The sequence below is a fragment of the Somniosus microcephalus genome, chromosome 12, assembly GCF_052327205.1.
Source record: "Somniosus microcephalus isolate GS21.2 chromosome 12, FLI_Smic_1.0, whole genome shotgun sequence".
NCBI lineage: Eukaryota > Metazoa > Chordata > Chondrichthyes > Squaliformes > Somniosidae > Somniosus > Somniosus microcephalus.
The window spans coordinates 126,471,288-126,498,256 of record NC_140998.1 but is presented as its reverse complement, the minus strand read 5'-3'; the positions used below and the strand labels follow the sequence as shown (position 1 = coordinate 126,498,256).

Here is a 26,969-nt window from a genome sequence, read left to right as displayed (position 1 = left end):
CTAGGATGTAGATTCAGGCCCTGGGGATTTATCGACTTTCAATCCCGTCAATTTCCCGAACACCATTTCCCTACAAATACTGATTTCATTCAATTCCTCCCTCTCATTAGACCCTATGTTCCCCGACATCTCTGGGAGGTTATTTGTGTCCTCCTTTGTGAAGACAGAACCAAAGTATGTAATTAATTGGTCTGCCATTTCTTTGTTCCCCATTATAAATTCCCCTGATTCTGACTGCAAGGGACCTACGCTTCACTTCACCAATCTTTTTCTCTTCACATATCTATAGAAGCTTTTACAGTCAGTTTTTATGTTCCCTGCAAGCTTACTCTCATTCTATTTTCCCCCTCTTAATTAATCCCTTAATCTTCCTTTGCTGAATCCTAAACTGCTCCCAATTCTCAAGTTTGCTGCTTTTTCTGGCCAATTTATATGTCCTCTCCTTGGATCTTATGCTATCCCTAATTTCCCTTGTTAGCCACGGTTGAGTCACCTTTTTTTGTTTTATTTTTATGCCAAACAGGGATGAACAAATTTTGTAGTTCATCCATGCGATCTTTAAATGTTTGCCATTGCCTATCCACCGTCAACCCTTTAAGTAACGTTCCCCAATCCATCCTAGCCAACTCATGCCTCATACCGTCGTAGTTTTACTTAAATTCAGGACCCTAGTCTCCGAGTCAACTACCTCACTCTCCATCTTAATGAAGAATTCGATCATATTATGATCGCTCCTCCCCAAGGGGCCTCGCACAACAAGATTGCTAATTAATCCTTTCTCCCTACATAATACCCAGTCTAAGATAGCCTGATCTCTAGTTGGTTCCTCGACATATTGGTCCAGGAAACCATCCCGTATATACGCTAGGAATTCCTCCTCCACAGTATATTGTTACTAATTTGGTTAGCCCAATCTATATGCAGATTAAAGTCACCCATGACAACTGCTGTGCCCTTATTGCACGCGTCTCTAATTTCCCATTTAATGCCATCCCCAACCTCAGCATTTCTGTTTGGGGGTCTGTATACAACTCCCACTAATGTTTTCTGCCCCTTGGTATTTCTCAGCTCTGCCCATACAGATTCCACATCATCAGAGCTAATATCCTTCCTTACAATTGTGTTAATCTCCTCTTTAACCAGCAGTGCTACCGCACTTCCTTTTCCTTTTTTTCTGTCCTTCCTGAATATTGAATACCCCTGGATGTTGAATTCCCAGACTTGGTCATCCTGGCGCCATGTCTCCGTAATCCCAATTACAGGTATATCATATCCGTTTACATCTATTTGCGCAACTAATTCACCCACCTTGTTACGAATGCTCCTCGCATTAAGACACAAAGCCTTCAGGCTTGATTTTTTAACACTCTTAGTCCTTTTAGAATTATTATTTACTGTGGCCCTGTTTGATTTACACCCTTGATTTCTCTGCCTTCCACTTTTGCTTTTCTCCTTCCTGCCTTTTGTTTCTATCCTTGTTTCCCTTTCCTCTGTCTCCCTGCACAGGTTCCCAACCCCCTGCCATTTTAGTTTAAACTCTCCCCAACAGCACTAGCAAACACTCCCCTAGGACATCGGTTTTGATTGTTGATTGCGTGGTTGGGTTTGAAAGTTTCCTGCCTTCAGCCCAAAGCTGTCTTCATAATTCCTCTCTCTCTCCCTTCAATCCCACTTCTAGCTCTGTTCCTGCTCATCTTGGCTTCAAATATCCAGACATCCAGAACTTGGAAGCTCTGATAGCATATGTCTGAATGATCAAAGACCAAGAATAGGTTTCGTTACAGGTCCAAATTGGTACATCGTGATATTTTTGCTTCCAATTTGTAATAGGAAACATGATGTTGTGACAGAACTATTTCACAAAGGTCATATACCAGTTTAATGATTTAAGTTCAAAGAGTTTCAGCTATCTGTAAAAGTATACAGATAAGACAAAATTAAACTGTATTTGACAAGTCTGCATTGCGGACATCAGTTTTTGCTTGCTGAAGACAATCTTGTATATGTTGATCCAGTTTTGGAGCTGTTGTCTGCAGGGTTTTCTAGAATAGAATGAGGTTATAATGATCCCTTTCCTGCTCAAAAGCAACTGTTTTTAGGACTCTAATAAAAATGAATCCATTGTAAAGAACTACGATTTCATATGTCATACAAAGGTTCCATGTTGGACAATCTACCCAATTTATATTGTAGGGTGGGTTACGCCACAGTCAGGACAAAATAAAAACCATTAGAATTTGCTACCATATATCTGGATGTTATACCTTCCCCCGAAATCAAAAGCGTTACGCTGACCTGTCTGTACAAGCGAATGAACTGCTTAGGTGAAAATATGGCCACCTGCGACAATCAAGTTTCAGTTTACAATGCCTTCAGGAGTGGAATGCTTCCAGTGGTGCCCCAGAAACCGCCAATTGATGGTGTGGTGTGCATATAGGTACTGTCAATGATAGTACCAACTCATTTACTTTACTGTGGTGCTGCCAACATTGGAGGAGGCTACTGCTTTCAGGTAATTTTCCTGTAACGTAAAAGTGCTGCTGATTTTTACAGTGGCTGTTGAAGATACCAGAACTATTTTGAAACTCATGATTCTGACAGTTGAGAGTATATTTGATGAAAACAATTGAAGTAAAATCATTGAAAGACCAGATCTGTTTTTCCTGATGTGCTCCTCCCTTGCTCTCCAGGACTCACTAATTTCTTCTCATGAAAACAGCTTACCTTTTAAACAAGGATATGGCTATTGAAACAACTTTGTTTTCATAGCAGATGATCCAACAACTGGGTTGTATCAAACATTAACGTCAGTATGTAGGAACTGGGGTTCCTAGCCAAAGAATTGAGATCGACTCAGAAAATCCAAAACAATAAAAATTTAATGAACAAACGAAGCTGTAAAGGAAACTGTAGGATACAATGCAAATAGGTCAAGTCTGCTTGAAAGCCTCTCTGGAAACTGCTAGAAGGTTCCGAGCTCTACTGCTAGAAGGTTCCGAGCTCTGACGTCATCACGTTCTTCCCGCCGTTGAGAAATCACGTGACGGACGGCATGACGTCATCACGCGGAGTACAGGAAAGAAGCCCTAGTACAGTTAACAGATACATTAAAGGTGCAGCCCCCCAGCTGTACTACATTGCTGTAAAAGGAATTATATACAATTGTCCGTAATCCTCTGGTGGTTCCGCCACAAGTACTTAATTCTGCTGTTGCAGCTTTGCATCCTTTATCAGTTTTTAAATTAGTTTTGAGGCTTCATCTGTTATGAATTTCAGCTCTGATGAACAGTTAGATTTAGGCTAACATAGATATTTTCCATGCAAAGCTCTCAAAATCTGGAAAAACAGTTTTGAATGCTTCACGACATCAACTGTACCTTGAAAATCAGAGTTCACAAAGCACAGCAACATTTTTTTAAAATGTACTTAAATTGTAATGAATATAAATTTACTTTTGTGACTTTTTGCATTCGAGTAGAATTTGAAAAAACTATTAAACTTTTCTTGATTCATAGTAAGTAAATTCATCACTGAATTATCTTATTTTTTCTGTCCATCAGGACTTGCACCTTGATTCAGCATGCCTCCAAATGTGAAATGAGCAAGGCAGGGGTGGGGGGGTGAAACATTTGCCTTCCAACTGTAGCACTGAATATTAAAACTGGAATATTCAGTGCTGCCACACCATGCCATTTATATTTACATAACTTTTAGTGCTCATCAAGTTGAGCGATGACAACGCTGTGGAATGGAGCAATTTTTCATTGTGGGATCTTGGTATCAGCATTGAGCTTTTTCAGGACAGCTGGAAACAGCCCAGAGTACGCATTTGTACTCTGTCCCAAACAGTGTGTCCTAATGTCAATCTTAGAATAGTATCCTTCCTGCAGTAGTGGGATCTTTCCACGCTTGTCACCCTCAAGGCCTCTGAGTTTGTGACAATTTATGCTGAATTGTGGGAAGTCTTGTTCAGATGATCAGTGTCTACTGGAAACTGGATCAAGATTGTCCAAACAATTTTTATATATGAATCTAATGCCTAGCAGAGAGAGTTGTTTCCATCCTGACCTCTAGGCTCGGAGGTGACAGACAGTTTGTTAAACTATTGTGCCTTAATGTTGAGAAAGAAAAAAAAGACTTGCATTTCTGTAGCGCCTTTCATGATCTCAGGATGTCCCAAAGCACTTTACAGCCAATGAAATACTTGTGAAGGTAGGAAACACAACAGCCAATTTGCGCACAGTAAGATCCCACAACAGCATTGAGATAAATGACCAGATAATCTGTTTTTTGTGTTGGTTGCAGGGTCAATTCAAGTTTTCAAGACTAAGATTTATAGATATTTGTTGGGTAAGGATATCAAGGGATATGGATCAAAGGCAGGTTAAATGGAGTTCAGGTACAGATCAGCCATGATTTCCACTACCCTTTTAGCTTGCTGATTTCACTCCTAAAAGGCCTAGCTCTAATTTTAAGATTATGCCCTCTTGTTCAGGATGCTCTCGCCAGAGAAAATAGTTTCACCATATTTACCCTATAAATATTTTAAATACCTCAATTAAATCACCCCTCAACTTTTTAAATCAAGGGAATGCAATGCAAGTTTAAGCAACCTGTCGTCCTAATTTAACCCTTTAAGCCCTGATACCGTTCTGGTGAATCTGTGCTGTACCCCCTTCCAAGACCAATATATCTTTGCTGAAGTTCGGTGGCTAAAACTGAACACAGTACTTCAGTTGGGGTCTGAGCAAGGCTCTGTACAGCTGAAGCATCACTTCCTCCCCTTTTGTATTCCAGTCCCCTTGAGATAAAGGCCAACGTTCCATTAGCCATTTTTATTACTTTTTTGTACCTGTGCACTAGTGATTTGTGTACAGAGACACCTAAATCCCTTTGCTCTGTCTCTGCTCTAGCCTCTCAATGTTAAGAAAATATTCTGATTTGTCTTTCACCGATCCAAAGTGGATAACCTCAAACGTGGAACTCCATTAGTCAGTTTTTCCCACTCCATTTGTGTGTCTATCTCCTTTGTAACTTCCTGCTCCCATCCACGTAACTTATTGTGCCTTGTAACTTGGTGTCATCTGCAAACCTGAATATACAACTCCCTAATCCAAGTCACTAATACACATAGTGCAAAGCTAAGACTACAGTACAGATCACTGGGGAACACCACTTGTGACAGCCCGCCAATCGGAGAACAAACCCATTTTTCTCTACTGTCTCCTACCTCCTAACCAATTACCGATCCATGTCACAAGGTTACCTCCAATTTTGTGCGCTCTAATTGTTGATAATTCTCAAGATGTGGGTGACACTGGCAAGGGTGCAATTATTGCTCTGAGAAGCTGGTGGTGGGTCTTTCCCTTGAACTGCTGCAGTTTTTATGCTGATGATGCCATGATGACATTAGGATTTTAACCCAGTGATGATAAAAGAACAGTGGTATATTTCCAAGTCAGGATGGTGTGTAACTTGGAGGAAAACTTAAGAGGTAATGGCGTTCCCGTGATCTTGGTACTCTTGTCCATTTTGGTCGTAGGGTTGGGAGGTATTCTTCAAAATTAAATAGTAATGGAGTGCTCTCCAGTAGTTTGGGAATTATAATACCTTCTTGGTGTTTCCCACATTACAACAGTGAGTACACTCCAAAAGTACTTCATTGGCTGTAAAGCGCTTTGAGATGTCTGGTGGTCGTGAAAAGCGCTATATAAATGCAAGTCTTTCTTTCTTTCCTGTGATCCTGAGTGATGTCTTGTGTGGTGCGTTGAGAGTCTGTAATCTCCCTACTGAAGTGGTCACACTTTAGGATGAGGTAGGAGATAAAAGCTGTGAAATGTGAAATGCTTTTTACTTCATCTTATGGCTTTGATTTTCATGAGTTCATTTTAAACTGCACCATATTGGGATAAGAACGTAAGAAATAGGAGCAGGAGTAGGCCATTCGGCCCTTCGAGCCTGCTCCGCCATTCAATGAGATCATGGCTGATCTTCTGCCTCAACTCCATTCACCGGCCCTATTGCCTTATCCCTTGACGCCCTTACTAGTCAGAAATCTATTGACTTCTGTTTTGAATATACCAAATGACTGAGCCTCCACAGCCCTCTGGGGTAGAGAATTCCAAAGATTCACCACCCTCTGTGTGAAGAAATTTCTTCTCATCTCAGTCCTGAATGGCCTACCCTTTATCCTGAGGCTGTGGCCCCTGGTTCTAGACTCCCCAGCCAAGGGAAACATTCTCCCAGCATCCATCCTATCAAGCCCTGTAATAATTTTGTATGCTTCAATGAGATCCCCTCTTATTCTTCTGAATTTAAGAGAATACAGGCCTAGTTTACTCAATCTCTTCTCATACGACAGTCACACCATCCCAGGATTCAACCTTGTGAACCTTCGTTGCACTCCCTCTATGGCAAGTATATCCTTCCTTAGGTAAGGAGACCAAAATTGTACGCACTACTCCAGGTGTGGTCTCACCAAGGCCCTATATAATTGGAGTAAGACTTCTTTACTCCTGCACTCAAATCCTCTTGTAATGAAGGCCAGCATACCATTTGCCTTCCTAATGGCTTGCTGCACCTGCACATTCACTTTCAGTGACTCATGTACAAGGACACCCAGGTCCCTTTGAGCATCTGCATTCCCCAATCTTTCACCATTTAGGGATAGGCCTTAAACAAAACTTTAACCATAATATTGGAATAGTTCCACATTTTTTTGTAAGTCAGTTTTTTCTGGGTGTTAAATTACTGAACAATACAAATTTTAGGCAGAAGGTGTAAAGTTTCTGAAATGCAGCAAAAAATGTCTTGATTCCAAGAGTGTACCCTTTACTTCAAGTTGGGGGAAGGGGATGCAAAGATGCTTTCAAATGGGGAATTTGTGGCTTTCATTTTCATTAATAAATTGTCAGTAAATACCAACTGAAGTGTTTTAAGGTTTCAATCCCAAATTTGAGTAGTACTGGTGCCCAAGCGTATATGTTTATATTGCGACATCAGCATCACTGCAAATGGTTTCCACTTCACAGTGGTGCTCAAGTTGCAGTATAGCTTTTGACTTCCTGACCTGACTCTCGAGTGAAGCAGTACGAGATTCCATGGAGGTAGTCTCACTGCTTCAGTTTAACATTGCATGGACTACTACAACAACAACAACTTGTATTTATATAGCGCCTTTAACATAGTAATAAAGCATCCCAAGGCGCTCCACAGGAGTATTTTAAAACACAAAATTTGACACCGAGCCACATAAGAATAAGTTAGGGCAGGAGTCCAAAAGCTTGGTCAAAGAGGTAGGTTTTAAGGAGGAAAGAGAGGTAGCGAGGAGAAGTTTAGGCAGGGAATTCCAGAGCTTAGGGCCTAGGCAACAGAAGGCACGGCCACCAAAGGTTGAGCGATTATAATCAGGGATGCTCAAAAGGGCAGAATTAGAGGAGCGCAGATATCTCGGACTTCAAGTTTATGTAGGGTGGAATGTGGGAGGCCAGCCAGGAGTGCATTGGAATAGTCATGTCTAGAGGTAACAAAGGCATGGATGAGGGTTTCGGCAGCGGATGAGCTGAGGCAAGAGCGGAGACGGGGCGATGTTATGGAGGTGGAAGTAGGCGGTCTTTGTTATGCTGCGGCTATGTGGTCGGTAGCTCATTTCAGGGTCAAATATGACACCAAGGTTGCGAACAGTGTGGTTCAGCCTCCGGCAGGGAGAGGGATGGAGTCAGTGGCTAGGGAACAGAGTTTGTGGCGTGGACCACAAACAATGGCTTCGGTCTTCCCAATATTTTATTGGAGAAAATTTTTGCACATCCAGAACTGTATGTCAGACAAGCAGCCTGACAATTTAGAGACCGTGGAGGGGTAGTGAGGCAGAGCTGGGTGTCGTCCGCGTACAAGTGGAAACTGACGCTGTGTTTTCGGATGATGTCGCTAAGGGGCAACATGTAGATGAGAAATAGGAGGGGGCCAAGGATAGATCCTTGGGGGGACACCAGAAGTAACGATGCGGGAGTGGGAAGAGAAGCCGTTGCAGGTGATTCTCTGGTTACGATTAGATAGATAAGAATGGAACCAGGCGAGTGCAGGCCCACCCAGCTGGACGACGGTGGAGAGGTGTTGAAGCATGCAGTGGTCAACTGTGTCAAAGGCTGCAGACGGACGAGGAGGGATAGTTCACCTTTGTCACAGTCACAAAGGTGTCATTTGTGACTTTGATGAGAGCCGTTTCGGTATTGTGGCAGGGGCGGAAACCTGATTGGAGGAATTCAAATGTGGAATTGCAGGAAAGACGGGCACGGATTTGGGAGGCGACAACACATTCAAGGACTTTGGAGAGGATGAGGCGGTAGTTTGCAAGGATGGAGGGATCAAGGGTTGTTTTTTTGAGGAGAGGGGTGATGATGGCAGATTTGAGGGAGAGGGGGACAGTACCTGAGGAGAGAGAACCGTTAACAAATGAGCTAACATGGGAGCCAGAAAAGGAAGTTGGGTGGTCAGCAGTTTGGTGGGAATAGGGTCGAGGGAGTAGGAGGTGGGTCAACTGGACAAGATGAGCGCAGAGTGTTCGAGGGGAGATCGGAGAGAAACTGGAGAAAGAGGTGAGTTCAGGGCTAGGGCAGGGGGGAACCTTAGTGGAAGTTTAGCCCCGTGCAGTGTGAAACCTGGTTTTAAAAAGTGCTCAAGGAACTCTCTTGTGTCTTCTGAACACTTAGGAAACTGAAACAGAGCTCATTTAAATGTATTGAGCGTGCTGTCCTCAAAATTTAAAACTTAACCACTGGGAAGGGAGATTTAAACATGTACACAAATCTCTTCCCACGCAGGCACTCTAACTGAAGTGCTGCCTGACTGGAACTGATACTGCAGCTAGCTGTCAATCTTTGACCAGTAGCTGCAAGTAGTCCAGCATGGAATTGCAGCAAATTGGCGATAGTTTATTCTCATTCCATTTTCTTTCCCCTTCCCCATACCAATTAATTTTTTTTTAATTTGCAAGATGCTGCATAAAATACTAGGAAGAGCAAAGTGAAGCTCCTTAGTTCAGACTATGGATACATTTATACCAGAGCTGATTGCATCAGTACTCCCTGGGAGAGTCTCTGTGTTGCTTCAGTCAATTAAGGCCTGGATACCCAATTTACACTGCACCAGTTTAGTGTCAGTGTGAAGTCGAAACTGCTTTAGACTGGCACTAAATTTGTAGCGTAAATGCACTCTGATTTAAGTAACATGTAGCTTGTGTGTACCTTTGTAAAGTAGTGTTTTTTTTCCAAGGGACAATTATAGTATTGAATCTACTAAGAGAACCAACTGTTCTTTGGAGCATTCAGATTTAGAGTCTTCAGATTTTCCCATTTGTGTACAAAAAGGATTTTCAAATGTTGATTTATGAAGAATAATATGAAGCCATTTTACTTTTTTTTCAAAAAACACTTGTAATTTTTTTAAACAAAGTTTTGTGTAGAAGTGGCGTGCTGGAATTGTTTTCTTTATACGTTAAGAAATGTACTTTTTGCAGCATTAGGTATGAGTGGTACTGTGGGTTTACAACATTGGCCCGGATTTTGCGGTGGTAATGACGGCGAAACTGTCGGCATTCGCTGTCATTACCCCTCTGAAACTGACAGCAAGTTCTGGAGATGGCGCATGTGCACATAAACGTGAAAATCCTGAAGTTGCTGTCAGTGATTCTACGCTTCTCCATAGTGTGCGCTTTTGACCTCTCCGGAGCTGGCAATCTTTGAGAAATTGCTGAACTGACGAGAACTTTAGCTTTTACCCTGTAATATCGCTCTTTAAAAAGCTAAGTCTTGTTGAATGAGGTGTATCTGGGTTTTTAATGGCATCCTGATTCATAATTACTGCTGAACAACCGTTCTGGCCATGAAAAACTAATTTTATATTTGTGGAATCAAATTTTAAAAATTCCATGGTTTTTAATATATAATTTTTAATTTACATTTTTTAAGTTTGTATGATATTTCAGCTTCTACCTTAATCCCATGTGTATGTCCCAATCTTTATTTTGCTTTCTAAAATGATGAAAAAGTGAATGAAAATCAGTACATTTTACTTCCTGGTTTGCTGTCTGTGAAAATTCTTCAATGTGATTGGCTGCTTAGACAGCTTGATGACATCACTGTTGCTGAACGTTGGAGATCCCCTGGACTTGACGCCAACATGAAATTAACGTGGGGAGAGGTGAAATTCACGCCACAGAGGTTGCTAGATCTTTGTGGGCAGCTTTCTTCGAGGTCAGTGGCCATTATCCTTTCACCTCATTTATCGATGTTTGAATCCTATCCAGACCACCTGGATGAATTTCTTTCACTTACTCACTCACCCACCAGCCTACCTTAAGTGTGGTTGGAAAAATGAGTGCTTTCTTGAGGCTGGAGTTGAGGTAAATTGTTGAGAGTGCAAAGGAAGCGTTAAAGTATGGAGAAACGGTGAAGATTTAGGACAATAGGATTTTTAATGAAGAACTCAAACTTAAGTGCTATATATGGCAAATTGGATCTGTGGATTATGTCTGAATATTTTCAAAAAGTAAATATGAAAATTCTTATTTTTAACCCTCAGTTTTGTACATAAATGATGATTATAACAAGTGTTGAATTTTTAATTTGGGTCCACTTACAAGATTGTACCTTCTCCTCCACTCATCTCTTTTGAACTGATTAGGATTAATGGAGCAAAATAGATTGCTAAATCGGATAGTTTAGTCAAATAAGTCAAAAGTGTACATTTACATAATCAAGTCCAGATTTCTCCTTTTATTTTCATTCTTCACTTCAATTCAGTTTTAAAGACAAGAAATGTTTCATATCAATGTTTAAAAAGTGATCCTTTTCTTACAAATACTTCCCCAAAATATTTTGTAACAGTCTGTGAATATTCCACTTTAATCCTGCCCAGTGATATGTAAGTAGTTGCGCATATAAAGCACGCCTTTAGTTTAATGTCACTAAAGTACAGGTTCCAGGTCATGAATGTGTTTTTGATGCCGGTATTTTAAAATATAAATGGTAAGCTTACACCTGCATTCGTTTAATTATGTTACTTAAATAGTTTGCATGTTTGCTATGAGAGGACATTTGTGAGCAGCTACACAAACAGATTTTAATTAGATTAATGGTTAAAAAGCTACAAGGAATCAATTAGACTAACCCTATAATTGCAGGCAAGTGTTATGTAACATTTAACATCCTCCATTGTACTCAAAATTGGCGTTGAGCTGCATTTTTACTCCATTTTGACTAATCGGTTCTCAAAAATGTGGTCCCTATGGGGACACCTTATTCAAACTGCTGTTGTAAAATTATTAGAACTTAAGTTTTGTTTGCAAGTGATTTTCTGTATTTTTAAAATGGATATTCTCTCAGTTCTCTTAACCGTAGACATATCATCTTGATGTCACTGACCGTGTCTTGCATACTGAGCAGCAATATCATGTCATTGAGTATTTCCAGTGCTGTTAGTCTGTGGACATGGCTATCTAGTGTGATTTGAAGTTAAAATGAGCTAAAGTTTGAAAACTGTTTTTGTCTCCCATTTAACATTTTTGGGGAATGTGCTGCCTTTCTTTCGGAATTTATGTTAGTTTTCCAGTTAATACAGGGGTTTGAGTAATTTGGGTCGATTTCCATTGTGTGCCGCCACCTAGTGGATATTTGGTACCTAGCAACTGCAGTAAAGTAAACTACTGTATATCACAGACCTGCAGCCACACATGGTCTGGGAAGTTATATTCTTGTCACGCTCCAGCCTTGGACACTATTTGTCTGTAAGTACTTGAGAATGTTATAGATGATTAGTGTACACTATATTTTGCAGAAAATGTTTAGTTTGTAACTTTTCTCTGTAAGCAAACTTACACAGCTAGCCGTGAAGTGATCGCTCTCTCTAGCTGGTTAACTTGTAGCTGTATTTTGATGCACTATGTACAGGGCTAATTTAAAGAGAATGCCTTTCAGTTTGCTAAATGTATCTTCACAGTAAGCTGTGTTTCCACGTGTTTTGGTAAGTTACATGCCAAATGTACTGTGTTGCTCAGGCGTACCTAAATTTGTGTATGCATATCAGTTATGTGCTTGTATACTAATGTGTGCGTCCATTTCCGTATTGCATTTCAGTTTCACAATAAGAATCTTTCAGTAAAGTTTACAAGAAAAGTCAAGCCTTGTGATTTTTATGGGAAGATATCAAGTTGTTAGCTACCTGTCTAGCTCTGCATAGGAACGCGCTGCAAGGGCAGAACAGGGAATGTGTAGCTTTAAAAGGGAGAGATTCTCTCAATCCCACCCATTTTTCTCCCCAACTCTTCCCTTTTTATAAAGCACTAAACTGTACTTGGATACACTTTCATGAGCACAGCAGTCCTGCAGTACATATCTTGCACAGGTGACCATTCTTGAGAAATAAGCCTCGACAGTAAATGTTGCTAGGCTATTCATTTGTGTGCCTGACAATCGCACGCATTGCTTTTCAGTATAGTACCCTGGTTAGAGAAATGATGCAGAAATCGTAGCTGATCTCATTTTCCCTCTGCCCCAACCCAGGGGCCAATGGTTGTACGTTTCCTGTCACCCCAAATGAAATCAGATAAATCAGCTTGGGTCACGGGTCAAACCAGGATCTACCTGATCTTTAAAGGCTTAGTATCACATGGAGCATTTACTTATCATGCTTTGGGGAGGGAGAACAGCAGATAGTTTTGAAAAATAATTAAAATACTGGATTCATGGGAGTAGGGTTATGTGCATATACTGAAATCATGGTTTAATGTTAGCACTATCATACTGCTGTTTTGTTAAGTTTTAAAACCATCTCAAAGTTTGTTGTAATCTTAAGTGACAAAGTTCTCTGAATTTGCAGATCAGCTTGCTATTGCTTGCAAAAGACAAGAACTTTTACTGGTTTTGTTTAGAATTTCTATGTTGAACTATTTATAGTCTTATGAGTTGAGCCAGTGAAAATCTGCAAAAATATTAGATTAGAAACAATAGAGAGGCCTTGCCAAAACATCACCAACACAGTTTTTAGTTACAACCGAAAGGTCAGGTGAAGCATTAATCTACAGCACTGCAGAGTCCTACACACGAGCTTTTAGACTTGTGACTCACCAATATGTGCCTGTTTTCTTTCTCTCACTCACATTTTGAAGAATGTCTATTTTTGAAAGAGAATTTAAATTTAACAGCTGTAAATGAACACTTGGACATTAAGTAACACAAATTTTAAATCCACTCCAGGCTGATGAGGTGAAAGTTGTCTCTGCCTGCCAGTGGCAGTCTCAACCAAATCTCTGATGGTGTGGGCCACAGTTAAAAATTGCCCATAATTGGGCACTAAATTGGCAATCTAACTCTGAGACCATAAAGATTGCTGGAGTGGGAAAGAGAAATGTCATGTTGATATAGTAAGTGTGCTCTTTTGAGATTGAGCTAAGGGTGCAAATATAGTGCCACGTAGGCATCATTGTTAAGTAGCTTAGGTGTACATTGGCTCGTGAAAACCGAGCCACGTGAGACTCCTAAGAGTAGGACCTTGTAAGACTTTGGAATGTTTTCAATGTTGCTCCTGCTACCTGCTCCAAACATTAAATGTTTGCTGCAGAGCACTCATACAGTGCTCCACTGTTGCTTTATCTGGGTGTCAATCAGCCTTGGGGCAATATACCAACTGTGCATTGCAGCCTCCTTGGGTACAGTATAACTGCAGCCAGCAGCTCATTGTTAAGCTAAACTAGAGGGAATTTTACTCTGCATGCAACACCAGTGCTTGGTGCTAAAGCTGCGTGTCTCAATGGGGAAATGTTCTAATTCCCAGTGCTAATATCCCTTAGCATAGAAAATTAGAGTAAAGGAAAGGCATGCAAGTCATTTGTTTTTCCACAATACATACAAAGCATGGTATTTACAAAACAGTAAACCTCCACGAAGCATCAAATTTAGCTGCATTTATCTCTGCAACAACGAAGCTGTTGAATGTCCGTTCATTTCAACACGTTTAGTGTCAAAGGAAGCCAGCATGTTTGATTTGAACAGTGGGAAATGATTCACTATCTTGTTTTTGCATTCTGAATGGACAGTTTGTCCAAACTGGTTGGGTGCAATGGGTATTTTATTTGACTGTTTAAATGTAATTTTCCAAACAGTCACCATTAGAATACTTTTTCATGATTGATGTTCAGTTTACAGACTAAGCTCTCTGATAGCTCAGTTTGTAAAGTCACCGTGTAATTAGAATTGAGCCACACTAACCAGGAGGTTTCAGGTTCAATCGCTAACTCAGTCTGAGTTCGAGAGGGGAAACCAGCCAAAGCTGTTGTTCCTGATCACTGTCGAGTGACTCCCTTGGGAAGTACACATATGAACATCATCAGCCTTGGCTGCGATGCACCAAGATCTAAATAGTCTGGTTATCTGTCGCAGTTTAACTATGAAGAATGGCCACTTGGGCAATGCATCAGAGGTGGCTGTTGTCCATGAAGCCATACTCGAGTGAATCTGCACCTTGAGGGGACGGAGGAGGGGGATGTTTGTGGATAAGAGGTTTCAGTTTTGATTTTGAATGGACGTTTTACACTTGTTTTCATTTCTACGTGTCATTTGGAAGTTGGTACTTTAGTACATTTGTGTGACTACTTGTTATCTTCTTCCTTGCCCTTCCCCAGATAGTTCTGTCTTGAAATACATTGGCCCATAATTTCCGATCGGAGGCATCCTGCGTGTGGATGCCTCCTATCAGGGGGGAAAAAATCCACGCCCTTACCTGAGGGCTCCCAAGGTCCGGACTCTTCCGCTCCTGGGCCTCTCCTGGTGTGTGTGTGCAAAAGCCCAGGGTGGGCCAGGCGAGCCAATGGGAGAAGGGATTCCCCTTAATACTTTTGACAGATAGACCTGTCACAAGTATGAATGGGGATCACTGAAAATAGACACTACAACATTAAATAATTTTTCTTTTTAATCATGTTTTTAAAATGAGTTAAAATTACATTTTAAATTAAATATTTTAAACAATTAAATTTTTTGAAAAAAATAAATTTTTATGGGGCTAAAAATAAACTTGCCTTTTTAAAAAGTATTTTATTTACATTATAAATGAGTGGAAAAAAATATTTTTTTACTTTTTTTTTAACTCTTATGCTGGTAAAAGCAGGCCTTATGTCAGCTTTTACCAGGTGTAAGATTTATAAGGGATTTCAGTGGGCGGAGGTTCTGCAGAAAGCGGAATCTCCCCCCGCAGAGGCCCTTCTCCAGGGCAGGTGCAGGATCTGTCAAGAGCATTCTTGACAGATCGGAAGTGCCAGTTTTCAGCGCATGCGCGTCGCATGTCTGAAACCAGCACTTGAGGTTCCTACGGGTGTGTACACAGCTCATACATACCCGTAGGGATCGGAAGATACGGGCCATTGTGATTAATGTAACCAATTGGCCTACAGTCCGAATCTCAAGGAACCTTTTGTGGCCAATGTCCAGTTTCCAGTAAGAACTTTTATATTTGCAGTGTTCTTTTGTTAAGGACAGGGTCTCCCTTTAACATCTCATCCAAAAGACAACCACCAAAAATGCAACATTCCTTCAGTCCTGCACTGAACTGTCAGCTGAGATCGTAATATTTACAACATTAATGTCCACACAGATGGAGAATAACCTACAGCCAATCAATTTAGCTCTTGACAATAACATCAACCAAGTCATTTGGTTTATCGATAAACACCAGGGAAAACTCCCCTGCTCCTCTTCGAAGTATTGCCATGGGATCTTTTACATCCACCTGCTCCTCGGGGCCTCCGTTTAACTTCTCTTCCGAAAGACGGCGCCTCCATCAGTGCAGCACTCCCTCAGTACTGCACTGGGGTGTCAGCCTAGATTTTTGTGCTCAAGTCTCTGGAGTAGGGCTTGAACCCACAACCTGCTGACTTAAAGGCACGAGTGCTACCAATGAGCCCGGGCAGATACTTTAACAAGAGATCCTTTACTGGACATTGCATGCGCCAACAGTTCAAGTGATTTTCTTATGGTCTTCACACATATCTCTTGGTAAGTAAGCCAAGGTGATGGGGTCCGCTCTGATTTTTTTTAATACTCTGATCTCTTGGGCCTGAGCTGTCCTGATGAAAGCATACATGTACTACGTACTTGGAAACAAAGTACTAATGGAGAGGGGAAGGAAAAAGAGAGAATGATTTTGCCAATGTCTTCATGGAGGAAAACTCGTGAATTGCTGTAATTGATAACTGTTGTGTGAATAAGGCTTTATTCTTCCTTTGTACGGATGTTTCTAATAATAAATGCTCACCTTAATGTTTGAGGAATCAAAAGGAAAGTAAGCATAGCTGCTTTAAACTACCAAGTGAAATTACAGATGCAGACGTATGTCTGAGCTATGATTTAAAAGGAATCTGGGCTCTAACTTGCAGGGAGAGCCAAGTGCTAAGTTTTTTCCTCCGTTAACTTTAAGAAAACTTTTAAGATAAATTGTAAAAATTAGGTAATTGGTTATTTTTTTTAAATTGTTGCCCTTGTGCAATTTGTTGGTGGCAAAAGCAAATCGCCTTCAAAAACACTGAAAAAATTGACTAAGCTGTGGTTGTTAAAACCTTCAAAGGTGCTGATACAATTGGCAGCTGAAAAACAATACTGTACAGATTTAGGATTGGTTTCATGCTTGGTATCAGCAATGGGTGCGCTTGTGGTCCTTTCTTGTATTTTTGTTTGATGTACATGGAACACATTGCTCTTTGTAATATTTGAAATTGAGTCACATCGCAAGATTACAAATAGAAAATTTCCAATTCAAATTCGTGTACAGGCTGCATTTCTGTACTGTGACAACAAATACTGGACTGATAGAATTTTGAAAGCTTGGGGTGGAAAAATGGACACTCATTTTACAGGGATACGTTGAGATGAGATGGATTGAACACGAGTACCCCCACTTGCTGCTGATTTTGATTCCTGGTTTGCAAAGCTGATTTAAGGGTGACTCATTAAGTTACAAAACTAATTGAAGCAGCCCATATGTGTCACCCAATTGCCAATCAGGTATAAATCCCTCCCCTAAAGTGACTGACTGACATAAATAGAACAGATACTTTGCATGCCATTCTTTATAGGCTTTATTGGCATCATGCATTACAGATTCTTATGGCCTAGCTTTAGCTGTCTGCTGTCTGGGGCTTGGACCAACTATATGTTGTGATTGTGCACTTAAATTATTTTTTTTTTAAAGAAAACATTGTTTTTATATTGTGGCAGGCAGGAAAGCGAAACCTAAACCGACGTGGGACTAAAAGAAAGCTAGAAAGAAGAAGCTGAAACGTGGAAACTCTCCCGGTGTGATGTAAGTATTTTCTGGTATTGTGCCGGGGCATCTTGATGGTTGACAAAGCTGTTACTATAGAAACGGGAGTCCAGTTCTTCAGAATGCCACAGGAATGCTAATCTTGACTAAATGAGAATATCCAGCTGCACTGGAAGGCTGGAGGAGTAGAAAAAGTTTGTATAAAAAGAATCCATAAAATAATGAGGGGGAGGCAAATAATTGCCATTGACGAAAAGAAAGAGTTTTTAATAAATTCATAAGCTCAATGTGCAGAGTATACTTTGTATACACCGATAATTGTGCTGCAGCAATGAGTTTAAAAATAACCTGTTGCTTGATGACAGTACTTTCACAAATATGTGCTGGTTTTTATGTCCAAACTTAAGTATTGAAAGGAAATACAGCAGTAACCCATCATTTACTGATGAGCTGTAAATTTTATTTTATGTAATTGTTCTTATAAGCACATTTATTTGAATCTGGAACAATGCTGTGCTACTTTTGCCTATGTCAAAATCTGTAGCCCAACCATGCAGATCTCCGATATGCTAACCTTAAAATAAAGAGTAGATTTCCTTTTTGGTTGAACCTGGGGAATGCAGTAAAGAGGAAGTGAAGGTGGAGACCTGTTACCTGAGGTGTCTGCCCCCACAACACTGCGCTGCTATTTCCGGAATTCCCCATCCACACCAGTCGCAGGTCGGCATAGGAATTGTAAAGGGGTTCTCGGACCCCCACCTTGCTTGTCTTTCTATGTACCTGTTGATGCCCAAAGAAACTTGTGTGTGGGGTTTGCATCAGGACCTCCACAAACTGAAGAGTCTTCAGGACTCCCAGCAGCATCTCGAAGATGGCAAAATGGCCTCTGCCACTTCCCTTCCTCTAGCCCACTGGGCCAAACTTCGTCCAGGGTTCCCCCCTGCCCTAGCACTGAACACACATCTTTCTCCAGTGTCTCTCCGATCTCCCCTCATGACCTCTCCGCGCTCATCTTGTCCATGAGACCCACTTCCTGCTCCCTCGACCCTATTCCCATCAAACTGCTGACCACCCAACCTCCTTTTCTGGCTCCCGTGTTAGCTGACATTGTTAACGGTTCTCTCTCCTAAGGTACTGTCACCCTCTCCCTCAAATCTGCCGTTATCACCCCTCTCTATATAAAAAAAAAACAACTCTTGACCCCCTCTGTCCTTGCAAACTATCACCCCATCTCCAACCTCCCTTTCCTCTCAAGTCCTTGAACGTATTGTCACCTCCCAAATCTGTGCCCATCTTTGCCACAACTCCATGTTTGAATCCCTCCAATCAGGTTTCAGCCCTGCCACAGTACAGAAATGGCTCTCATCAAAGTCACAAATTACATCCTTTGTGACTGTGACAAAGGTAAACTACCCCACCTCGTCCTTGACTTGTCTGCAGCCTTTGAAACGTTTGACCACTCCATCCTTCTCCAACGCCTCTCCGCCATTGTCCAGCTGAGTGGGACTGCACTCGCCTGGTTCCATTTTTATCTTTCTAATCGTAGCCAGAGAATCACCTGCAATGGCTTCTCTTCCTGCTCCTGCATCATTACCTCTGGTGTCCCCCAAGGATCCAGCCTTGGCCCCCCCCTATTTCTCATCTACATGTTGCCCCTTGGCGACATCATCCAAAAACACAGCATCAATTTCTACATGTTGGCTGACGTCACCCAGCTCTACCTCAGTACCACTTCTCTCGACCCCTCCACGGTCTCTAAATTGTCAGACTGCTTGTCCGACATCCAGTACTGGATGAGCAGAAATTTCCTCCAATTAAATATGGGGAAGACCAAAGCCATTGTTTTCGGTCCCTGCCAGAAACTCCATTCCCTAGCCACTGACTCCATCCCTCTCCCTAACATCTGTCTGAGGCGGAACCACACTGTTCGCAATCTTGGTGTCATATTTGACCCTGAAATGAGCTTCCGACCACATAGCTGCAGCGTAACTAAGACCGCCTATTTCCACCTCCGTAACATTGCCCGCCTCCGCCCTTGCCTCAGCTCACCTGCTGCTGAAATCCTCATCCATGCCTTGTCCTCTAGACTTGACTGTTCCAATGCACTCCTGGCTGGCCTCCCACATTCTACCCTACGTAAACTTGAAGTCATCCAAAACTTGGCTGCCGGTGTCCTAACTCGCACCAAGTCCCGTTCACCCATCACCCCTGTGCTCGCTGACCTACATTGGCTCCCAGTTAAGCAACGCCTCGATTTCAAAATTCTCATCCTTGTTTTCAAATCCCCCCATGACCTCACCCCTCCCTATCTCTGTAATCTCCTTCAGCCCCCCACCCCCCAAGATATCTGCACTCCTCTAATTCTGCCCTCTTGAGCATCCCTGATTATAGTCGCTCAACCATTGGTGGCCGTGCCTTCTGTTGCCGAGGCCCTAAGCTCTGGAATTCCCTGCCTAAACCTCTCTGCCTCTCTACCTCTCCTTCCTCCTTTTAAGACGCTCCTTAAAACCTACTTCTTTGACTAAGCTTTTGCTCACCTGCCCTAATTTCTCCTTATGTGGCTTGGTGTCAAATTTTTTGTCTTGTAATACTCCTGTGAAGCGCCTTGGGATGTTTTACTATGTTAAAGGTGCTATATAAATACAAGTTGTTGTTGTTTTAAATCATTGCCTTCTCAGTTGATTGCCCCAATCCCAGTGCAGGATCCTGTCCGGGGATGGAGGAGTACCCAGGCCATGAAAATGGAGCGCTCTTCTGCCCTCGCAGAAACTGCTTACCTCTGGTACTCTGCAGTTGTCAGACAACTGCCTCCATCAGGCTTATACCCCATAGTACTCCTAATTGAATGAATATCCAGGTGTTCCACGCTTTATTATTTTTACCCTTTTCACCCCGTGTATATGAAATTATACTGAAAGCAACTACAGCACCTTGCTGCTTCTGTAAATGTAAATTAGTGATGGTATTCTTTTCAGCCATGTATCCGTGTGTGTTCCTTTGTCTTTTTTTCCATAAACTTTGATGAAATCCTGAATAAAACTTTTTTTTCAACAACTATTTTTTCTCAGGCATTGAGTTTGGGATTGATTATTAGAGCTTTGTTTGGCCCTGAGGCCTCTTCAGAATAGCTAGAAGCACAGATAAATTGGTTTGCTGTCACTTCTCGAAAGATTTAATTTGACTTGGTGCTGAATATAGCACTCTAAAAGAGTTAAAGGGACTGTTACTTCTGAGCAATTAACACTCTCTGGCTTCAGGAATCCGAGATCTGCTTATTCCAACAACCCTTTTAGTTGCAAAATTTGGGTTTGCTTTACTTGTGCATTTGACAAATCTATTTTGCTTAAATGTATGGAATTGAAATTATATTTCAATTTTAGCAACTTTTAGATGTTTTGTAATTCTACTTTGATCTACACCATAGGTTACTGTTACCTCATGGATTTTTTTTTGTTTCTCAAAACAAAATCCTAAATGGCACAGTGCTGCAGTTGTTGAGCTGGAAGAATCTTGATAGCAACTGAACTGATGTACTCGATTATAATAACCAGTAAATTCTCGGGTCAGTGTGAATGTCCATCACTGATCGTTCTGTGGCGAAAACGTTGGACTTTGTTAAATTACAATTTTTAAAAATCACGAGTTGGTAAGGAGGGAAGCAGAAGTGTTTCAGTCTGAGTGATAACTTCATTAAGAAACTTAAAAATGCTACGCATCCCTCTCTTCAAGCAAACAGCAGCTTACATTCTGTCTTAAGAAAGATAGATCCGATTATTTAAAAAATGGTAAAAAGCTGGGAACAGTGGAGGTCCAAAGAGATTTAGGGGTCCATGTACACAGATCACTAAAATGTAGTGGTAGTCAGGTACAAAAAATAATCAAAATGACTAATGGTATGTTAGCCTTTATATCTCAAGGGCTAGAATATAATGGGAAGGAAGTTTTGCTATAGCTATACAAAGCCCTGGTTAAACCACAACTGGAGTACAATGTACAGTTCTGGGCACTGCACCGTAGAAAGGATACATTGGCCTTGGCCAGAGTCAAGATGGCGACCGAGACGGTCCTTCGCTAGCGCGCTCTCTCTGCTTCGGGTGGCCCACTCTCGCCGCTCGCTCCTGCAACCGGAGCGAGGTGTTCAGCGAGTCGGGCGGAGGCAGCGCAGCGCATCGGGACGCAGCAGCAGCCACATCGACCCGTTAGAGCACGTCGGCTGGCTGCTCCTCAGCGGGGAAGCATTCCGACTGGGAGGAGGGGAGCCGAGCACAGAGGCCGGACTGGAAGCGGGAGAAGCAGGCCCGGGCCGTCGGACCATGGAGCCAGCGACGGTGAGGTGGAGGCCGCAGTGACCGGAGGATGTGTTCGGCGAGTTGGGCGGACGCAGCGCATCGAGCAGCAGCCACGACGACTCGCAGTCCGACTGGGAGGAGGGGAGCCGGGAATGGTGACCAGAGGGTGAGTGGGAGAAGCAGGCCACCACACGTGGAGCCGAGCCGGCAACAGTGAGGAGGAGGCCGCGGTGACGAGGAGGACGGAGCGGCTGAGGGACGTCGTGCTCCCACTGCCACTGGATGCCAAAGAATTGACTTTCTGAACACGGCGCTGTAAAAATAGCTGACGTGTCCCTACGGGGAGTAAGCATTCCATTGTACTAGTACATATGGCAAATAAAATTGAATTGAAGGCGTGCAGTGCAGATTCATAATGTTACCAGCGCTCCAAGGGTCAAATTGTGAGGAGAGATTACATAAACTAGGCCTGTATTCCCTGGAATATAGAAAATTAAGCGGTGATTTGATTGAGGTTTTCAGGATTTTGAAAGGAATTGATGGGGTAGATAGAGAGAAATTTTTTCTGCTGGTGGGGGAGTCTAGGACAAGGGGACATAACTTTAAAATCAGAGCCAGGCCATTCAGGAGAGAAGTTAGGAAACACTTCTTCGCACAAAGGGTGGTAGAAGTGTGGAACACTCGGCCACAAAAAGCAGTAGATGTTGGCACAATTCATAATTTAAAATCTGAGATTGATTAAATTTTTGCTAGCCAAGGGTATTAAGGGATATGGAGCCAAGGTGGGTGGATGGAGTTCGAGCATTGAATGCCAGAACAGGCGCAAGGGGCTGAATGGCCTATTCCTGTTCAATGTTCCCCGTAATTTGTTTTGGACCACGCGGCCCCTTTAACTGGCTGCGAGGCCCATGCAAAAGTCCGCGCATGCGTGGCTTTTTTCCAATTTAAAAGCTGGCTCACCAGCTGGCGGGACCCCTGGAGCGTTGCATGGCCGCGCAACTTAAAGGGAACATTTGTTCCTGTTCCTATGTTCAAAGGTCAGAGTTTGGACTCGAGACAAAATGAAATGCAATTTTTTGATTGGAAAAACTAAACGTATCTAAACAATTTGTGATATTGAATAACAAGTTGAAGGTGACTCATTTTTTCCTTTAAGTATGAAATTGAAAATATTCAAGCTTTCTTATTTTTTCTCTCTTCCAGCGTAGCACTTAGAAATGTTGTCGGCTGTGTAGATTAAACTTTCCTCTTTTCCTTTCCTCTCAAAATATGTAATTTGAAGTCTTTGGTTATGTCGTCTTTTAGATGAAGATTAGAATTCAAATGTTCCTTAAAATGGGCACATTTGATCTTGCCGATCTATTTATAAAAATTAGCACTTTAGTCTGCATGTAACCTCTTGAGATGTCAGATGTTTGTGTCTCAGCTTGCATTCTCAATTCATTTCTACTTTGTTTGGGGGGAGCTAAGTTTAATTAGGAAATGTAGTAGGAGGTCACAGGCATTCCACTGAAATATGTGTCCACTTAATTGACACCAAAATTAGAAAAAAAATAGGAGCAGGAGTAGGCCATTCGGCCATTCGAGCCTGCTCCGCCATTCAATATGATCATGGCTGATCCTCTATCTCAATACCATATTCCCACTCTCTCCCCATAACCCTTTGATGCCTTTCGTGTCTAGAAATCTATCTATCGCCTCCTTAAATATATTCAGTGACGTGGCCTCCACAGCCTTCTGTGGTAGAGAATTCCACAGGTTCACCACCCTCTGAGTGAAGAAATTTCTCCTCATCTCAGCCCTAAATGCCCTACCCCGTATCCTGAGACTGTGACCCCTCGTTCTAGACCCCCCGGCCAGGAGAAATATCCTCCTGCATCCAGTCTGTCTAGCCCTGTCAGAATTTTATACATTTCAATGAGATCCCCTCTCATTCTTCTAAACTCTAGTGAATACATGTAAGAAATCACACAACACCAGGTTATAGTCCAACAGCTTTATTTGAAATCACAAGCTTTCGGAGCGCTGCTCCTTCGTCAGGTGAAGTGGAGAGATGCATAAAAACACAGCTTATATAGTCAGAGAATAATGTCAGATGTTTACAGGTAATCTTTCTAACTGCCATTTATCACACCTCGGCAGAGAGATAATCACAGCAATCAAAGGTGTAAATGGTGTCCAAACAGGTCAGTCAGGAAAACATTACATCAAAGAACAATGAGGTGGGGTCACAAGGGGTCAAATGTTGCAGATGCTGGGGTCTGTATGAAAAACAACAATTTTTTTGCTGGAAATCACAGCAGGTCCGGCCGCATCTGTGTGGAGAGAACAAGCTATATAAGCTGTGTTTTTATGCATCTCTCCACTTCACCTGACGAAGGAGCAGCGCTCCGAAAGCTTGTGATTTCAAATAAAGCTGTTGGACTATAACCTGGTGTTGTGTGATTTCTTACATTTGTCCACCCCGGTCCAACACCGGCATCTCCACACCATGGCTAGTGAATACAGGCCTAGTCGACCCAATCTCTCCTCATACGACAGTCCTGCCATCCCAGGAATCAGTCTGGTGAACCTTCGCTGCACTCCCTCTATGGCAAGTATATCCTTTCTTGGGTAAGGAGACCAAAACTGCACACACTACTCCAGGTGTGGTCTCACCAAGGCCCTGTATAACTGTGGTAAGACATCCTTGCTCCTGTACTCAAATCCTCTTGCAATAAAGGCCAACATACCATTTTCCTTCCTAACTGCTTGCTGCACCTATATGTTTGCTTTCAGTGACTGGTGTACAAGGACACCCAGATTCCTTTGTACATCAACATTTCCCAATCTATCACCATGTAAATAATACTCTGCCTTTCTGTTTTTCCTACCAAAGTGAATAACTTCACATTTATCCACATTATACTGCATCTGCCATGTATTTGCCCACTCACTCAACCTGTCTAAATCGCCTTGAAGCCTCTTTGCATCCTCCTCACAATCCCACCTAGTTTTGTGTCATCAGCAAACTTGGAAATATTACATTTGGTTCCCTCATCCAAATCATTGATATATATTGCCCAAGCACTGATCCCTGCTTTACCCCACTAGTCACCGTCTGCCACCCCAAAAAAGATCCATTTATTCCTACTCTCTGTTTCCTGTCTGTTAACCAATTTTCAATCCATGCCAGTATATTACCCCCAATCCCATGTGCTTTAATTTTGCACACTAACCTCTCATGTGGGACTATATCAAAGGCCTTATGAAAATCCAAATACACCACATCCACTGGTTCTCCCTTATCTATTCTACCAGTTACATCCTCAAAAAACTCCAGTAGGTTTGTCACACACGATTTCCCTTTCATAAATCTATGTTGACTTTGTCTAATCCCATTGATATTTTCTAAGTATCCTGTTATCACATCCTTTATAATAGATTCTAGCATTTTCCTGCTACTGATGTTAGGCTAACCGGTCTGTAGTTCCGTTTTCTCCCCCTCCTTTTTTAAATAGTGGGGTTACATTTGCCACCCTCCAATCTGCAGGAACTGTTCCATAATCTATAGAATTTTGGAAGATGACAATCAATGCATCCACTATTTCCATGGCTACCTCTTTTAGTACTCTGGGATGCAGATTATCAGGCCCTGGGGATTTATCAGCTTTCAGTCCCATTAATTTCTCCAGCACTTTTTTTACTAATACTAATTTCCTTTAATTCCTCCTTCTCACTAGACCCTTGGTTCCCTAGCATTTCTGGGAAGTTATTTGTGTCCTCTTCCGTGAAGACCGAACCAAAGTATTGGTTTAATTGCTCTGCCATTTCCTTGTTCCCATTATAAATTCTCCCGTTTGACTTGACTGTAAGGGACCTACATTTGTCTTCACTACTCTTTTTTTTTTTCTTTTTACGTACTTGTAGAAGCTTTACAGTCTGCTTTTATGTTCCTTGTAAGTTTACTCTCAAAATTGTTGCTGTCCTGTATGTCAGTCTAGGTTACAGCATTTAAAATTCAAAAACATGGGTTCCAGCATACTTCATTTTTGCTGGACTTAAGCTCCAGCATGAGAGCTTCAATCACTCATAGCTTCAGAATAATTAAAGGAGGAAGTTTAGATTGGACAAATATCACAAGCTGTTTGCCACATCCAGGAATCCTTGAAAAATGCACTAGTGTTGATGTTCAATTCAAATCAGCATTGTTTACAGTAATAAAAACAGAAATGCTGGAAAACACTCAGCAGGTCAGGTGGCATCTGTGGAGAGAGAAACAGAGTTAACATTTCAGGTCGATGACCTTTCATCAGAAAGGTTCTGTTTTTTTTATAGCAAAACCAGTCTTGTACACGAATAATGTTGTTTCACTTGTTTTGAACTAGCTATCCTCCAGAGCAGCCATTTAAATGAAAATTAACAGCATCTGATGCACTGATCAGTTCTTGTTCTTGACAATCAGTGACTGGATTGCTACATTTGGATATAAAAAAAACTTTGACTCTGGGACGTATTCTGCCCTCCTCTCCACTGGTGGCAGAGCCTTCAACAGCCTCCGCCAACTCCTCCACTTCTCTATCTGGCCCCCAGATTTCTCAAAACCCATCTCTTCAACCAAGATTTCAGTAACTTCTCCTAGCCTTCCCACAAAGCCTCAGCACCCACTACTTTTCTCCTCTGTGAAATTCCTTGAGATGTATTTCTATTGTCTATGTGTAACAAATTATTAACATTGAGATAGCTTGGTTTTATTACTGCCACATAAAATGTTCATATGTAGTGTTTCTGTATTTTGGCAAGTTATCTGTAAGAGGCTCACAGAAGTTCTGCTTGGGTTGTCCTCTTTGAGGTGGCTGGTTGAACTGGTTTTGATGGTTGCTGTCAGTGCTGCCTCTGGAGGTATGGTGAGGTCCATTCTATGGCTGTTTCTCATATTTCACTTTCACTGCTTTCACTACAGTGATTTGCTGCACCTGATGACTGCTACCAAATGTTGCAGCAGGTTCCAATTTAATTTTGAGGCACCTGAAATATTGTCAACTTGCTATTTCAACAGTAAAGTTTAATAATTATCTGGGCAAAGTTACATGATTGATCACAAAGCAAATGACTAGCTTAGGGTACTTGAACGCAGAGAGAGCAATATTAATGTATTTTATGAAAAGTCAAATACATTGACTCTGACATTCAAAATGTTTCGTGGGATGAAGTTTGGCAGATTTGATTCCTGTCTCTTTCATGTATACTTCAGACTCTGTTAGTTTGAAGCAATCTTGAAGCCATTTGCTTCTGGATGCATAGCTATGTGAGAGACTCAATTACAGGAAACTTTGTGATATCTGGCACCGACAGGACCGAGCTGTTGCCGTCCCATCAAAACTGCCGGACAAA

The 26,969-nt window shown here is 41.9% G+C and overlaps 1 protein-coding gene across 2 annotated transcripts in view; it reads left to right on the top strand.

The window, feature by feature from the left end:
* The window catches only part of LOC147109514 (protein PALS1-like), a 135,588-nt gene that overhangs the window by 41,703 nt on the left and 66,916 nt on the right, over window positions 1-26,969 (top strand). For both annotated transcript variants that reach the window (XM_086003522.1, XM_086003523.1), the window contains exon 2: window positions 17,262-17,346. The gene's annotated coding sequence lies outside the window, so the exon portion shown is untranslated. The remainder of the gene's footprint in view (window positions 1-17,261; window positions 17,347-26,969) is intronic.